The sequence below is a fragment of the Dermacentor silvarum genome, chromosome 8, assembly GCF_013339745.2.
Source record: "Dermacentor silvarum isolate Dsil-2018 chromosome 8, BIME_Dsil_1.4, whole genome shotgun sequence".
Lineage (NCBI taxonomy): Eukaryota > Metazoa > Arthropoda > Arachnida > Ixodida > Ixodidae > Dermacentor > Dermacentor silvarum.
The window spans coordinates 1,096,666-1,108,861 of NC_051161.1; the positions used below are offsets into that span (position 1 = coordinate 1,096,666).

General features: G+C 50.8%; 1 protein-coding gene across 1 annotated transcript in view; it reads right to left on the reverse strand.

Annotated features, from left to right (window-relative positions):
- The window catches only part of LOC119460513 (intermembrane lipid transfer protein VPS13A), a 1,139,096-nt gene that overhangs the window by 548,182 nt on the left and 578,718 nt on the right, over nt 1-12,196 (reverse strand). The window lies entirely within an intron of this gene.

Consider the following 12,196-nt stretch of genomic DNA (forward strand, 5'->3'; position numbering starts at 1 on the left):
AGTAAAGGTGCTAACCCCCTCCCCAACCCTTCTTTTTTAAGGTTTGTCAACTTCTGGCTCTTGTCTCAAGGTTTTATGCAAAGACCACAACTATTCTTTTCAAACCAAAAAATTTGTATTTGCACCAGTCTAATTAAAGGAAATTCTGCGGCATTTATCTTCACTTAAGTGATACACAAGAGTACTATACTATTTAAACTACTGCATTCGAAATTATTTGACCAGAATTGCTATTCAATTCAACTGTGGCATTTACTATTTGCCCATCCTTAAACAAAAGTGCAAGCTCTGTCTCGTCGGAGTGCGCCAATAGCTGTCATAACAAAGAAAAGAGGTCGCGTCAGGCTTTGCTTCAGTCGGACTACACAATTCTAAATATAAGTGTGCTAAGGGAGCACACCCAGAAGCACCTCTCCAAACTCGGTGTGTACTCTAACAAATTGAAATGAATGCAAAAGTCATTCTTACTGACAACCTTCATTACCCTTTTAGGGAAATATGTTTAACACAATGCCCTTGGAATCTCATCCACTCCATGACACTACCAGAGGATGTCACATACTCGAGGGCTTGCAAGGCGTTGTGTGCCACCGTGATGGCTTGCTAGATAGCAGAAAGACCAAACACTGCCCCAACAAATGCCTTGCTTTGGTCACTGAAGGCAGGTGTGCCACTTAACAAAGAAAAGTGCTCATAATGATCAAGACAGCATAATCATAATGATGAAGAAGGCAGAAAAGTGCTCATAATGATCAAGGAAAACGCTCTGTTCCCTTCTAGTGAATTTGATAAGTTTTCTGATATGGGTTCAAGCACCAGACCAGTAGCCACCGGTTCTCACAGACAAACGGGGAAGTGGACAGAACAGTTTGCACTAGTGCAGCAACATCAAACCGGTTTTACAGAAAAAACGGTTATCTGGTTATTCGGTCCACCGGTTATTCGAATTTGAAAATTGGATAACAGGAGTGATATAAGTTAATACTGTTACAAGGCATTGTGTATGAGCCTGCCATTAAAGGACCGCTGTGCTAGGCGAAGAGGAAGAAGACGGGACAAGCCTCGTGCGATGCTGTCAGCGATTCGCTGGTAGCAGCAGCCTGTATATATTGTCTCTCCAGTGTACTTGTGAATCCCCGTGACAATTTAGTGGAGGTGCGGGGTAGCAGAATAAGCGCTGTACAACAGAGCTCCGCAGTGGTCGTCGAGTCGGGGTCATCATTATGACAGACGAGATCACGACCACACCGCCTGCGCCGGCTAGTGCGACACCTGCACCAGCGCCGACCACAATATCAACGATCGTCGTTACACATCCTAAAGACCCGGGAACGTTCTGCGGTACAGATGAAGTTGACGTCGAAGATTGGATTGCCAATTATGAACGCATCAGTGAGGTCAATCGTTGGGATCCGACGATGATGCTGGCGAACGTGCTGTTTTACCTCAAAGGAATGGCAAAGGTGTGGTTCGATAACCATGAGGCAGAGATTGGAAGTTGGGACACCTTCAAAACAAAACTTAGTGCCTTGTTTGAGACGCCCATGGGTCGAAAGCTGGCCGCTATGCAAAAGCTATCCATCTGCGCTCAGACTTCCACGGAACCATACATATCCTACATTCAGGACGTCTTGGCTCTTTGCCGTAAAGTGGACATGGACATGACGGAGTCGGACAAGGTCGGTCATGTACTAAAGGGAATCGCAGACGATGCGTTTAACCTATTACTGTGCCGAAATTGTGCGACCGTCGACGCAATCATTGAATAATGCCGCCGACGTTTTGAGCAGGCCAAAAGTCGGCGTATTGCGAGGTCATTTGCTCGGCTACCGAACACAGCCCCAGCATCGTCATGCGAAGACGGACAGGCCTCTTGTCTGCAGTCGTCGCCACCATCAGAAATTACACGAATCGTTCGTCGGAAAATCAAAGCAATTGCTCCTGCTCTCCCCAACAACGGCCACAGCAATTTTCACGTGCCGGCCGTTTCCCTGGTCCAGTCCATTGTGCGGGAAGAACTTGGCAACTTGGGTTTCGCCGTCTGCACCGTTGCTCAGTCTCGGACAACTGACTTTCCCCTAGGTCGCCGCCTCGCCCGAGATCACCGCCGCAAGAACAACGGTTTTATCCGCGCTCTCGTAATCTGGCTGAATGGCAGATGGCAGATGATCGGTCGATTTTCTTCCACTGCCGCCGTATCGGTCACGTCGCGCGCCATTGCAACAACCGTTGGGTGTTGGCAAGCGGTCCGGCAAGTCCACTCCCCGACGAAATTACCACGATGATTGCCCCTGATCTTCCGACTTGTCAAGCCGCGGAACTCCACCACCTCCTAGCGACCTATAGGGATATCTTCGACTTCGATGACCGCCCTCTCGGTCAAGCGTCTCTAGTAAGCCATCGAATACATAGCGGAGATGCTATCCCTATCAGACGTGTGTCCCATTCCGAACGCCAGGTCATACGAGAAGTCGACAAAATGCTCTCCAAAGACGTCATAGAGGCTTCCTCAAGTCCGTGGGTGTCACCTGTCATCTTGGATGGCAGCTGGAGATTTTGCGTCGACTATCGTGCCTTACACAAAATTACGCGCAAAGACGTATATCCGCTGCCACGGATTGATGACGCCCTGGACTGTCTTCACAGTGTGAAGTACTTCTCATCCATCGACCTGCGCTCGGGTTACTGGCAGACTTCTGTTGATGACTTGGATCGAGAAAAAACTGTCTTTATCACACCGGATGGCCTCTATCAGTTCAAAGTTATGCCCTTTAGACTGTGCAACGCCCCCGCAACGTTTGAATGCATGATGGACTCTCTCCTTCATGGCTACAAATGATCTATCTGCCTCTGCTACCTAGACGACGTCATTGTGTTTTCCCCAACGCTTCAAAGTCACCTTACCCGTTTGGCGACCATTCTAGCTGTCTTTCGTCGAGCAGGCCTCCAGCTAAACTCCAAAAAGTGTAGTTTTGGCAGACAACAAATCACTGTGCTTGGTCATCTTGTAAGTGCTACAGCTGTCCGACCTGACCCTGCCAAGATTAGCGCTGTCAAGAACTTCCCTGTGCCCTCGTCTACTAAAGCTTTTCGGAGTTTTGTTGGATTATGCTCGTACTTCCGCCATTTTATATGCAATTTCGCCATCATAGCCCGACCCCTCACTGACCTTCTCAAGAAGGACGTGCCCTTCATGTGGGGCCCTGATCAAGCGACTGCATTCTCGGCGCTGACCAACTTGCTCACTTCACCGCCTATATTGGCTCACTTTGACCCATCTATGCCTACTGAGGTTCGCACAGATGCTAGTGGGCATGGAATCGGCGCCGTCCTCGCTCAGCACCAGCATGGCCACACATGTGTTATTGCATACGCCAGCCGCCTGGTTTCCCCATCTGAACGGAACTATTCGATCACAGAGCGCGAGTGCCTTGCATTGGTTTGGGCTGTCGCTAAATTTCGCCCGTATTTGTACGGCCGAGCATTCTCGGTTCTTACCGACCACCACGCTCTTTGTTGGCTGTCCTCGCTCCACGATCCAACTGGTCACCTTGGTCGCTGGGCTCTGAGGCTACAGGAATATACCTTTGAGGTAATTTATAAATCGGGCAGGCTACATAACGATGCCGATTGTCTCTCCCGCCAACCGGTGGACCCTGCTAGCATGCATGATTCTGCTAGCGTGCATGACCATGAGCATGATTCCTGAGCACTGGCCATCTCTGATTTACGCGACATCAGCACCGAACAGCGTTGGGATGCAGCCCTAAAGCTCACCATTCAGCGACTCTCTTCCGCCCATTCCGACCCTGCTCTACGCCAGTATATCCTACGCGATGACATCCTTTACCATCGCAACATGAAATCTGACAGGCCAGAATTCTTGCTAGTTATTCCCCCGACACCTGCGCACCACCATTCTTCAACATCTGCATGATGCTCCGGATATTCGGATAGCCAGATATTTGTTCTGTACACGTGCCGAAATTACCTCTCTTTCTCTCTTGTATTCTTATATTTGTAGTTATTTTGCAACCGCTTGTGCAAACCCGATATCTGCTCTGGTTAACCTCCTTACCTTGTGGGTTCTCACACATGCTCTTGGGACAAAGGAACGACAACACAGTAGGGCAAAGAATCAAAAGAGCATTTATTGCACCTTTCATACACTAATGCACACTAGCCGAATTACTACCAATAGAACATTGACATGGGCGCACCACAAATCAAGGAAGCCCGACTCACCACGACCCGATAGCGAGCGAATATGTTTTCCCCATGTTGTGACACCATCGTCTAGTCGTTCACGTGTACGGTCATGCGAACGGTGGCGCGTTCGAATGATCCGTGTTCGTGCATACCGGTGTCCTGCTCTTAGCCTCGCGAGACGCGTTCGTGCGTGTTGGTCGCCGATCCCAAGCCAAAGACGAAGCGCCTTCGACCTTTTTCTCCCAAGTCACCCTGCTGTTCGGTGGCGTTAGCATCGCGACACTCGCGCCATCTCTCGCAATGCGCCGCAACCACTACGACCGTCGCCGGCGCTTAGCTACGCGGAGAAGCCGGACTACAGGAGACGCGAGCTATGCGAGGAAAACATCAGGGGACGCGTGAGAGTCGCGCATCCCCACATCCCCCCAACCTTAAATCACTATACATACTCTGGCGAAACATGTCACACGAACTATCAACGCATGCGTTGCGAACAAAACTTAGTACATGCGACAGTGGCCGTGCCGAGGAAATGTCCACACCTTATCCACAACATGCGAGCCGACATTGTCTCTGGGGTTCACAACTGGCGTCCGTTGGTCACAGCACCACCTCTGCAGATTCGATGGCACGACTTCAGCCCAGGACTCCGGAAACGGCAACGCAGAAGTCGGCACGAGCAAGCGTCGCTCGCGCAGACGCGCCATGCTGGCGAGAGCCGCAGTAGCCGTTGGTGACTGCCGGCTCTTTTCCCAGCCGCTGAGGGTTGCGAGCCAGACATAGGCAGCCGCCGAAGTCGCTGTGCCTATCTGGCCACAGGCATGTCCATCGCCTGGGGTAGCTCGATTGTAGTCTGGGGCTGCAGTGTTGACGATGTGCAGGTGACAGCAAACCAGGGGTGACTCCGCTCACGCAGTGCTGCGTACACTGAACGCATTCGACAAACACTAACCGGTTGCTGTAGCGTGTTTGAACTTTTTAACATGGTAAGCCTTTTCGCGAGTGTTTTGTTGAAGTACATTCGTCGGTACAAGAGCCACGTGGTCTGCATCCTGGGAGAGCGAGGCCTAGCGCCCGCGGAGCATTGGCGAGCCTGAAGCGAGTGAGTACGGAAGCCTCGTGGGTGGTCCGAATTTCTTACGTAAATAGCTTCTTCTATGTCTTTGACTTCGGAATTCATGGCTCAGGGAATCGGGTAGCCGTGGGCCACGGCTGCCGCTATGGGCTGACTGGTATTGCGGCCTGGCACCGGGTGCTCCGACACCGTCTGGGATGGTGGGTGCCGTCAACTCGGATGCTGTGTGCACCGAGCGGGGTAGGACCACCTCACAGAGCTAACGTCTCCTCGAGGCTGCCAGTTGTGCCCATTTTGGGTTATGTTTTTTTTTTTTTTTGGATGCCAGTTGTCAAAGTAGCAACGCATTAGGCCTAAGGCTTTACAAAGCCGCCTGTCGCACAATGAGGGACACAACCTGGTGGATCATGGTGTTGAGGTGTCGCACATTGCGTCCCTCATTAGTTCACCTCGCACGAATTGAAATTACTCGTTCGACTCAAGAAAGTAAGCTTTGTTCACATGAACTTAGCATCTCAAATGCCGCCCGAGATTTTGCTAGCAGAATTAAACATTGTACCACATGGGCGATGCGTATGTCGAATTCCTCTCCCTTGCACTACTTTAGTGTTTGTCGAGTGCATTGAGTGTACGCAGCGTGAGCGGAGTCACCCCTGGTTTGCTGTCACCTGCACATTGTCAACGCTGCGGCCCCGGACTACAATCAGACTTGGCTACCCCAGGCGATGGCCATGCCTGTGGCCAGTTCGGCGCAGCAACTTCGGCGGCCACCTATGTCCGGCTCGCAACCCTCAGCGGCTGGGAAAAGAGCCGGCAGTCACCAACGGCAACTGCGGCTCTCGCCAGCAGGGCGCTTCGGCGCGAGCGACACTTGCTCGTGCCAACTTCTGCATTGGGCGCCAGATGTGGGGTCTCACACAGGCTCTTGGGACAAAGGAATGACAACACAGTAGTGCAAACAATCACAAGGGCATTTATTGGACCTTTCATACACTAATGCACACTAGCCGAATTACTACCAATAGAACATGCACATGGGCACGCTACAAATCAAGGAAGTCTGACTCACCGCAACCCGATAGCGAGCGAATATGCCGGCGCTTAGCCATACGAAGAAGCCGAACTACAGGATACGCGAGCTATGCGGGGAAAACAGCATCAGGGGACGCATGAGAGTTGCGCATCTCCACAACCTTTCCTTTTTCAAACACAAAATATTTGTGTGCGAATATTCGAATGTCCGGCTAACAAGTTATTTAAACCGAATATTCTGAATATCCGTTTCTTGAAATCCGGATAACCGGTTTTTGAGATTGGATTCACTTCCTTCTGGTTAACCTGGATAGCCGGTTTGACAGATATTTGCAAGCATTAGTTTGCACCATCAAAGAACTGCTCGTCAAGGCAGAAGAATCCTACTTGGTGCTGCTATGTTACCGGGACACCCCCGGTGCGTTGGGTGACAGCCCAGTCCAATACTTATTTGGACAAAAGTTGAAGAATCACCTGCCCAGGTAACAGGACGTTGGATACCGACGAACACCCTCGGCAGTTCGGGTTGCCAGGAAAAATAAATGGTATAATAAGAGACAAGCGCAAGACTGTAACCGTAGACACGCAGCTCGTCATCTACCTCTTCTGCAGTCAGGTGACCACGTGTGGGTTTAGTACTCAGTACTGGCCAGCGTCCTCGATGCTACATTGTTGAAGCACAAGGAGGAGCTATTCCACAGCATAACTACAGAGAGTTGGTGCCTGTCTCTTCGCCAGGAGAACAGCCAACAGATGACTAAGTTCCCTCGTCACCTGCTGCACAATTTCCACATCTAAGAAGCGGGCTACAGAGTGGCTATCGCACCCGCCATGGACGTTAAGTGGTTCCTCCAAAGTCGTTGGATTTACGAACGCAATTGGGGGGAAGACGTAGTGGTTGCTATTATCATAATCAGTGCCACAGGATGGCAGGTGGTGCCTTTGGTGTTGTATATAAGCATTGTCTAAGATGAACGTGTTGATATTGTAACGGTATTTCGAGGAGTAAAATACAAAAAACTGGTTTATTAAGGGCGAACCTGTGCCCTGCTACTAACTATGTACACGAAGAGTTTTCAAGAACGTTCCACACGAGTGTCTCTACGCTGAACACACTTCTTTCTCTTCCAGTGATGGTCCGCGCCCCTGTCTTGTGCGCGTGCACGAGCGGCATACATTGCGCCACCCCACGAAACCAAGAAGGCGCGCGAGACGTAGCAGACACTCTTTTGACACAGTGGCTCGCTGGCTACCGTCGTAGAACACATGTTTAGGACCAGACTTGCGGCATTACTCCCCCTCCCAATAAGCATCGTCCCGATGCAGGCAGGAGGGTAGCCAAGTTTGTCGGAGGCTTTTCGTTATCGCTCGTAATAGGGCTTCATCCGGACTATGTGGACGACGTCAGCAATGTTAGGGAGTTTAGTGCGCTCGTTTCCACTAGGGATGACTTCGTAAGTCAGGTCGCTTAGTCGACGGATAACCTCATAAGGGCCAAAGTACCGTCGTAGTAGCTTTTCTGAGAGTCCGCGACGTCGCACTGGTGTCCATACCCACACCTTGTCACCCGGCTGGTACTGAACTATTCGGCGGTGCCTGTTGTAAGAATGTGCATCCTTGCATTGTTGATGGCGTAATCGGCATCGTGCCAACTGGCGGGCTTCTTCGGCTCTTTGTAGGAACTCGTCAACGTCGCACGGGTTGCCGTCGTCATTTTCTGCTGGCAGCATGGCATCCAGCGTTGTGACGGTGCGCCCATAGACAAGTTCAAACGGAGTGACACGAGTGGACTCCTGTAAGGCTGTGTTGTAGGCGAATGTAGCGTAGGGCAGGATCTCGTCCCAAGTCTTATGTTCGATGTCAACATACATTGACAACATGTCAGCAATGGTGCGGTTCAGGCGTTCCGTCAACCTGTTTGTTTGGGGGTGGTGGTATGCAGTGCTTTTTCTATGACTGGTGTTAGTCATCGTCATCAAGCACTGCATCAACTCAGCTGTAAATGCTGCACCTCGATCTGTTATGACAACCATTGGGGCACCATGTCGAAGCACTATGTTGTGAACAAAAAACTTGGCAACTTCGACGGCCGTTCCCCGCTCAAGGCAGCCAGTTTCAGCATATCGTGTCAAACAGTCGGTCGCGATAACGATCCACCTCTTCCCTGATGACGATGTGGGAAATGGTCCAAGAAGATCCATCCCAACTTGTTGAAATGGAGTCTTAGGTGAGTCTATGGGTCGAAGAAGACCAGCTGGCTTTACGGGTGGTGTTTTGCGCCTTTGACATTCGCGACATGTCTTCACGTAGTGCTGTACTGACGCTAATAAATTCGGCCAATAATATTTTGCATGGATTCTGGTGAATGATCGGGTGACACCCAAGTGGCCTGATGATGGGTCATCATGGCAGGCTTCTAATATTTCAGGCCACATAACTGACGGTACGACGAGCAAGAACTTTTCATTGTTGTTTTGGAAGTTTCTCTTGTACAGTGTGTCATCTCGGAGGCCGAATGAAGATAATCCTCTCTTAAACACTCGTGGAACTTGAACGTTATGCCCTTCGAGATACTTTATGAGTGGAAGCAAATCTGCGTCGGCCCGTTGATGTTCGGCGATTTCCGCGGCTTGCATAACACAAAGGAATGGGAAATCGTCGTCTTCGGAAGGAGGAGAGCCGACCGGTGCCCGTGACAAGCAATCAGCGTCGTTATGCTTTCGCCCAGACTTGTATACAACGGTAATATCGTATTCTTGGAGTCTGAGGCTCCACCTCGCAAGTCGTCCGGATGGGTCTTTCAAGCTTGCCAGCCAGCACAGTGAATGGTGGTCACTGACTGCATGAAACGGCCTGCTGTAGAGGTATGGTCTAAACTTGCTGATGGCCCATATGACTGCCAAGCACTCCTTCTCCGTCGCAGAATAGTTTCTCTCAGCTTTTGAAAGAGTGCGGCTCGCGTACGCTATCACCTTCTCTTCTCCATTTTGCCACTGAACTAAAACTGTGCCAAGACCCAGATTGCTGGCATCTGTGTGGACTTCTGTGTCTGCGGTCTCGTCGAAGTGGGCGAGCATTGGCGGGGATTGCAAAGGCTTCTTTAATTCTTTGAAAGCAGTGTCTCGTTCGGTATGCCATACGAAGGGTATGTCTTCTTTTGTGAGTCTTGTTAGAGGTTCCGAAATTTTTGAAAAATGTTCTACAAATCGCCTGTAGTAAGCGCATAAGCCCAAAAATCGATGCACCTCTTTCTTATCTCGTGGCTTGGGAAATCCTGCGACGGCTGCAGTCTTCTCGGGGTCCCGCCCAATACCTTGAGCGCTGATGACGTGACCCAAGAAACAAAGCTCTTCAAATCCAAACTGGCACTTTTCCGGTTTGATTGTCAAGCCGGCCGACTGGATAGCCTGGAGCACTGAACGTAGCCTCTCCACGTGCTGTTCGAACGTTGAAGAGAATACCACGACGTCATCCAAGTAGACTAGGCATGACTGCCATTTGAGACCCGACAGGACACTGTCCATCATGTGCTGGAAGGTTGCTGGCGCACAACAGAGGCCGAATGGGAGCGCTTTAAACTCATAAAGTCTGTCCGGAGTAACGAATGCTGTTTTTTCACGATCTCTTTCATCCACTTCAATTTGCCAATATCCGCTTTTTAAATCTAATGAAGAAAAATACTTTGCATCACGCAGCCGGTCCAAGGTGTCATCGATACGTGGCAAGGGGTAGACATCATGCTTGGTGACGCTGTTCAGTTTCCGGTAATCAACACAGAATCTCATTGTGTTGTCCTTTTTCCTGACAAGAACTACAGGGGACACCCATGGGCTGTTGGACGGCTGAATGACATCATCCTGAAGCATCTCTTGCACCTGATCCTTTATGATCTCCCGTTCTTTCGGCGATACTCGTTATGGGTGTTGGTATACAGGTCTGGTTGCTTCGTCTGTTATTATACGGTGTTTAACAACCTGCGTTCTCCGTACTCTTGAGGAAGTAGAGAAACACTCTGCAAAAGCATCTATGAGGTCTTGTATGGTTTTCGCCTCGGCTGGCGATAGGTGTGGGCTTATTGCAACTGCTGCTGCGGCCTTATTCGTAGTTTTCGCAGGAGGTGGCTCCGAATCCAGGGTACATAAGCTTGTCACTGTAGTAAAACTGTGCAGGAAGGCGATGGCAGTGCCCTTCGTGACATGCTGAAGTTCATTTCCGAAGTTTGTCAGCAATAGATCGGCAAGCCCATCGCGTAAGCGGATAACGCCCCTAGCAATGCAAATACCTTTCTTCAGCAATAGCTTGACATTGCCGTCCGGTATACCCTCGGAGTCAACGAATGCTTGATTTCTGACGCGAACCAGTACACTGCTTCGTGGTGGCACAGTTACGTCTGCGTCAAGAACTCGCAAGGCAGTGTAGTCCGGTTCCTCAGGCTCCTCCATGTCAATGACCAGCTTCGTAGAGAAGGAAACGCTAGAATTCTGCAGGTCAATTATAGCACCGTTTGCGTGCAGAAAATCCATACTGAGTATAACGTCTCTCGAACAGTCCGGAAGTACTATGAATTCGGTAACGTAAGTTACACCTCGAATCAGAACTCTTGCAGTGCATATTCCTAGAGGATTGATGAGGTGACCCCCAGCTGTACATACGTGCGGTCCGTTCCACGGCGTCAAAACTTTCTTTAGCTGTTTTGAGAGTGCGTAGCTTACGACTGAATAATCAGCCCCCGTGTCTACTAAAGCATTCGATTCATGTCCACCCACGGCAATAAGTCTGAAGAAATTTTCTGCGTACTTATCGTAGTCGTCGCTTTCTGCTTGTTGCTACTGCACTGGAACATTGATGGAGGATCTTCGCTTTGTCGAACGTCAGCGGCCTTGCCTCCCCAGGTCGCTGGCTTTAGTTTTCCGGGCGCGGGCTTTCTGAACGACGCCTTGGGGAACTTGAAAAGGGTCGTCGGCTTGGTGATCGGTAGCGGGCGGGCGCTGGTGACCGTGACTGGTGTTGGTAACTAGCAGCTGCAAGTTGACTTCGCGACAAGTAATCTTCGATATCTATGGGTCTTTCCCCATTGCGGGGGCAAGGTGCATTGACAGCAAATCCATGAAGGCCGGCTCGCCAATATGGGCATTATCTGTACATGTGTCCGGCCTCTCCGCAATGGAAGCAAAGCGGCGTCCTGTCGGGTGTGTGCCACACGTCGCTTTTCCGTGGTCTGTACTCGTGGATCTTTCTCCCTGGAAAGATGCACTGCGGGGAGCCGGTGGGCGTGCACTGAGGCCTCCGAATGATGCAGTCTGCACGGCAGGCTGATGCACAGCGTCAGCGTATTATCACGAGCCTCGAGAAGAAGTCCTGAAGGTTTAATAAACGTAGAGCAGCTGGCTCTTGGAAGACGCGACCATCGGGGCTGGCTCGAGCAGAGAGGGAGTGCGTGGTCTTCTTTCTTCTCTTGGGCTCGACCCACTCTTGCCCTCGACCCACTACCTACAGGTGGCAGTATGTTAGTACGCAGCGTTCCTGCAGTGGTTGCCCGAGTGAAACAGGCTGCACCTCCGGTTGCGGTTCTAACATGGCATGCCTAACTTCATCCCGAATGACGGCGGCCAGCGAAGAAACAGTCGACGCGACTTGCGGTTGCTGCAGCTTCCGAAGCTCTTCTTTAACGATAGTTCTCACCAGCTCTCTCAACGCTTCGGTGTTATTGCCCATGCCTGCCAAAAGAACGTCCACAGGGGCGCTGCTGACATCACGATTGTAGTGGCGGGTGCGCTGCTGCAGGGCCTTCTCTATCGTCGTCACCTCGGTGCGAAACTCTGCAACAGTACGTGGCGGGTTGCGAACCAACCCGGCAAATAGCTCCTCCTTAACGCCACG